The sequence below is a fragment of the Bison bison genome, unplaced genomic scaffold (genome assembly GCF_000754665.1).
Source record: "Bison bison bison isolate TAMUID 2011002044 unplaced genomic scaffold, Bison_UMD1.0 scf7180017858828, whole genome shotgun sequence".
In the NCBI taxonomy this organism is placed as follows: domain Eukaryota; kingdom Metazoa; phylum Chordata; class Mammalia; order Artiodactyla; family Bovidae; genus Bison; species Bison bison.
In genome coordinates, this window is record NW_011489400.1 from 16,578 (window position 1) to 22,518 (window position 5,941).

Genomic DNA, 5,941 nt, shown 5'->3' on the forward strand with positions numbered 1-5,941 from the left:
ACTTTATTTTTTAAATTTAAATTTATTTTAATTGAAGGCTAATTACTTTACAGTATTGTATTGGTTCTGCCACACATCAACTTTGATTCCTTCTATTAACTTCGGGTTTTGTTTATTCTTTCTCTAGTCACTTTAGGTGTAATGTAAGGTTATTTATTTGTGACTTTTCTTGTTTCCTGAGGTAAGACTGTATTGCAATTAGCTTCCTTCTTAGAACTGCTTTTGCTGAATACCTTAGGTTTTGGATTGTCATGTTTTTGTTGTCATTTGTCTCTAGGTATTTTTTGATTTCTTCATTTTCTTCAGTGATTCATTGGTTGTTTAGTCACATATTGTTTTGCCTCCATATGTTTGTGCTTTTTACAGCTTTATCTTATAATGGAGTTCTCATATTGTTGTTGGAAACAGATGCTTGTTATTAATTCAATTTTTAAAAATTTACCAAGGCTTGGCTTGTGATCCATGATATGATCTATTGTGGAAAATGTTCCATGTTTATTTGAGATGAAAGTATATTCTGCTTCTCTCAGATGAAATGTCCTACAAATATCAAATCTAATGTGTCATTTAAGACTTGGTTTACTTATTAATTTTCTGCCTGGGTGATCTGCCTGGGTAGGTATAATTTGAGTGTTAAAGTTCCCCACTATTGTTGTGTTACTGTCTATTTCCCCTTTTATAGATATTAGCACTTGCCTTATATATTGAAGTGTTCCTGTATTGGGTGCATATATATTTACAATTGTTATGTCTTCTTCATAGATTGATCCCTTGATTATTGTGTAGTGTCTCTTTTAACATTCTTTATTTTAAAGTCTATCTTGTCTGATATGAATGTTACTTTTCCAGCTTTCTTTTGATTTTCATTTGCATGGAATACCTTCTTACATCCCCTCATTTTCAGTCTGTTTGTGTCTCTAGGTCTGAAGTGGGTTTCTTTGTATATATCTTCTTGATGAGACTTAATTTGTTCAATTCTTTGTTCAATTTTTATTAGGTTGTTTGTTGTCTTACCGTCTGTGAGGATTCTTCATATACTTTGGCTACAAGTTATTTGTCATATCTATATCTATCTATCTATATCTATGTCTATCTATCTATGTATATCTGGTTTTCAAACATTTTTCCTCAAACTTTGAATATATATGCATTTATATAGATATTCAAAAGCTTGCTTCTCTGATATATTTTTGCACACTGTTCTACTTATCTCTTGCTACATAAACTGCATTTCTTAACTAGATAACTTAAGAGAATGACCACTGACCATGAGTGCTCAGTTATGTCTGACTCTTTGCAACCCCATGGATGGTAACCTGCCAGGCTCCTCTGTCCAAGAAATTTTCCAGGCAAGAATACTGGAGTGGGTTGCTATTTCCAACTCCAAGGTATCTTCCCAACCAGGGACCTAACTCACATCCCCTGCTAGACAGTCAGATTCTTTTCTACTGAGCCACCCAGGAAACCCTTGAATATACATGCATTTATATATTCAAAATCTTTTTTCTCTTATTTGTTTTTGCACAGTGTTCTAGTTACCTCTCCTTACATAAACTGTATTTCAAAACTAAATAACTTAAGAGAATGACCACTGACTCCTTATTTTGTTCTTTCTCGTATTTACTGAGATAGCATGAAATATTCAGTGGAAAGGTGGGCTAGGTTGCAAATTCTTTAATAATTGACACTAGATGAGAATGTCTAGAAAGATGGATTCAAATTCTCCCCTTTCAGTTCATGTAATCTCAGAACGTACCACATTGTAAAATCAGATGGCTAGTTGGAATGTCTACATGGTAATTCATGGCTTTCACATACTGTCTTCTTCAAGACAAGACCCAGAAGTGACTTACCATATTTATGCTAATTTTCTTTGTCAAAACAGATGAAGTATGGCAAAAATTCAAAGAAGGATAAATATGCGATACATGAAGTACAGATGAACCTTGAAAATATTTCAGTGAAGACAAGAAGGCTGATGAAAACAATAACCAAAACAAACAAACAAACAAACAAAAAAGTATATTACATAATTCTGTTTAAAAGGAGGCAAAGAATTTGAAAGCACAAAGAATCAGAAAGTAGATTAGTAGTTACCAGAGCTCAGGGAGGAAGGAACGGAAAATGACAGCTAATAAATACGGATTTCTTATCATAATGATGAAAAAGTTGTGGAAGTAAATACTGGTGATAACCTAAGAACCTTAAAAAAATATAGTAAAAACAAAGAACTGTATACATTAGAAGGCTGAATTCTATGATATACACATTGCATTTCAGTAAAAATGAAAATATGAACCAAGTGTGGTAATATCCTTAAATGAGATGTGAAGGAGACTCTGAAACACTATGAACAAATATAAGGAAATGGAAATAATGGAAGGAGGATCTTTTTGAGTTTCAGTAGGTTTACTCTTTAACTAAGAAGGATGAAACCATCTCAGGATAACTGTGAAGCACATAATAATAATAATAATACAAAGTTTCTTTTTACCATAGATCAATTTGATGACAGTAGTAAAGCATGAAAACTCAGTCTGTGCTAAGTGGATTCTGAATTCTCAGGGAGAAATACAGAAGCAAAAATATAATTAATGAAATGTTTGCATAACATCAAAGCAAAGGGGCAGTAGCACAGAGATTTAAGTCCCATTGTACCTGGTAAAATAAGAAGCCATCTGCTTATTGTTAAACTAGCCAAGACCTGCTCATCTCAGGTAGGTCTCCAGCTCCTAACTTAAAGAATATAGAAGAAAATACTTAACATTTTGATGGAAAAAATTGTAAACGAACAATTTTGTGCATGCCTACTCATTAAAATCTGAAATCAATGGCTAGAAATATTTTGATCTCAGAATCAAAAGAATCTGACATTATTAATATCCACAATGCAACTGTTTATTTTATTTTGCTCTTTCTTCATAGGAAATATTAACTTTTTATCATTGGAAAGATGTATACATGAATTTAAACTACGTTTTGTTTTATTAAAACAGAGTAGGTCCACAATAAAAATAAAAACATGTACAAATTCATCTCCATGTGAACCACATGCCATGTTTACTTAGTTCTGTGGGAAAAAAGTTCATTGCTTACATTCAGTTCTTATAAACAGTAACATGTAAACACATACACATATATTACAAAGAGAAGTATATGTCTTTTAGAAACATTATTGTCCCTCATCTTATTTCCAATTTAGTAACTAACAAGCCATTTAAAATCTATAATGATGTGAATTATGCAATAAATTCTGTCATTTTCACTTCCTTTTACTTCTTTTTTCCACTCATTAAGAGATTAATCTATTGACAACTACCGCTCCACAAAGATGTAATGAGAATTGTGGGAAATCATGGATAAATTTCTAGAAAACCAGGTTAATAATACTTCATTCATGTCTCAGCAAATACTGAATATAACATAAACTAAAACCAGTAATATAATTATTTTTATTACTAGTCATTGATATACTTACTGTTTCTCACTAAGTTCAGTGAACTAAGTCAAATTCTCTGAAACCAATCATACTTTTTTGAGAAACATAAAAATTGTTATCGTTTTTTGTATCTAAGTGACTATTTTCAGCCTTAATAAATAGTCCTGTGTCTTACAGTCTCTAACACTGGTGTCTCTTCTAGGTTTTTCTCTAGAGGTAAAGAGTTAAATTTCTTCAAATCTACTCCCTGGGATGAAGAAACTAACACTCAAAGAAGAGCTTATAGAATGTAAAAAACCTCATGAATGACATATAGATTTACATCCAATTTCTCAAAGGTCTTTCTCAGATACTTTTTTAGTATTACAGAATAGAGGGCCATGCTTCTTTAAAGAGTGGGTACATGACTGGATAGTTTTATAAGTATAAAAAGACACTTACAGGAAAAAATGGTCTTGTGACATTTTGTAGATGCCAAAAAGTGTTACACATGCAAGTATCATTTTCTTGATCATTTTCTCCAAAACTTTGCACAAGAACAAAGAAGAATGGACACAGGGAATTGCTTCTCCTTAACTGAATTCATTTTCTTGGGAATTACTGATAACATTGAGACCAAAGTGATTCTGTTTACCATATTTCTCCTTGTTTATTTCATTAGTCTTCTGGCAAATCTTGGAATGATAACCCTGATCAGAATGGATACCCATCTGCACATACCCATGTACTTTTTCCTCAGTCACCTCTCCTGCAGTGACCTCAGCATTTTCACAGCAGTTGACCCAAAGATGCTGGTAGACCTATTTGCTAAGAACAAATCAATTCTCTTCTGTGGCTGTGCTCTGCAACTTTTGGTGCTCTATACCTTTGCATATTCTGAGTGTCTCCTGCTGGCAGTGATGGCCTATGACTGGTACATGGTCATCAGCAACCCCTTGCTCTATGTGGTCAGCATGTCCAGCAGGGTGTGCTCCCTGCTGGTCTGGGGATTATCTGCTGAATATAGCAGAGACTTTGATATACATGACATTAGCATTCCACTTATGTTTCTGTGGGTCAAATGAGATTAATCACTTTTTCTGTGTGTGATGTTCAGTTCAGTTCAATTCAGTCACTCAGTCATGTCTGACTCTGCAACCACATCAACTGCAGCACACCAAATCTGTAAATTGACAGAAGAGAATTCAGATGAAACAGAAAATGAGTTATGATCAATATTTAATTTCAGTCCATTAACATTTATGTCATGTTATCTAATTGTGGCTTTATTGCCATTGTCTTAATACCTACTGTTTCACATAAGAACGAAATTCTTATGCTTTAACCTCTTGCTTATTTATCATCTTGTTGAGAATATTTGTTCAATTTTTTTTTATTGCTCAGCTTTTGTTAAGTTTTTTTTTCACTATTGATGAAAGTTTATGTATTTTATATGCAAGTTCTTTGTCATATAAATGAATGTATATTTTTAAAATATTTTAAATATTTTCTTCATATATTATGGAAATGTTTCTCTCTATTTTCTTTCACACTGCTTCATCCTTGGTGGTGGTGGTTTAGTCACTAAGTTGTGTGACGCTTGGAATCCCATGGACTGTAGCTTGCCAGGCTCCTCTATCTATGGGATTTTCCAAGCAAGAGTACTGGAGTGGGTTGCCATTTTCTTCTCCAGGGAATCTTCCTGACCCAGGAATCAAACACAAGCCTCCTGCATTGCAAGCATATTCTTTACCAACTGAGCTACAAGGGCAACCCTCCTTATGCTAAATTAATTAAATGACTATACTGATGTATACAACCTCAGTTTGTGCTAAATTTATCCCTGAATTCATGAGGCAATACACAAAAGCAGAAACATAATTAATGACATGTTTGCACAACACCAGTACTCAAAAGCAGTGGCCCATGTATCTAAGTCCCAATGTACCAGTTCTATGAAGATCTACAAGACCTTTTAGAACTAACACCCAAAAAAGATGTCCTTTTCATTATAGGGGACTGGAATGCAAGAGTAGGAAGTCAAGAAACACCTGGAGTAACAGGCAAATTTGGACTTGGAATACAGAATGAAGCAGGGCAAAGAATAATAGAGTTTTGCCAAGAAAATGCACTGGTCATAACAAACACCCTCTTCCAACAACACAAGAGAAGACTCTATACATGGACATCACCAGATGGTCAACACCGAAATAAGACTGATTATATTCTTTACAGCCAAAGATGGAGAAGCTCTATACAGTCAGCAAAAAAAAAAGACCAGGAGCTGACTGTGGCTCAGACCATGAACTCCTTATTGCCAAATTCAGACTTAAATTGAAGAAAGTAGGGAAAACCACTAGACCATTCAGGTATGACCTAAATCAAATCCCTTATGATTATACAGTGGAAGTGAGAAATAGATTTAAGGACCTAGATCTGATAGGTAGAGTGCCTGATGAACTATGGAATGAGGTTCGTGACATTGTACAGGAGACAGGGATCAAGACCATCCCCATGGAAAAG

At 34.0% G+C, this 5,941-nt stretch overlaps 1 pseudogene; it reads left to right on the forward strand.

Moving 5' to 3' along the window:
* The first annotated feature begins 3,987 nt into the window (after positions 1-3,987).
* Positions 3,988-4,528, forward strand: LOC104980832 (annotated as a pseudogene).
* The last annotated feature ends 1,413 nt before the right edge of the window (positions 4,529-5,941 follow it).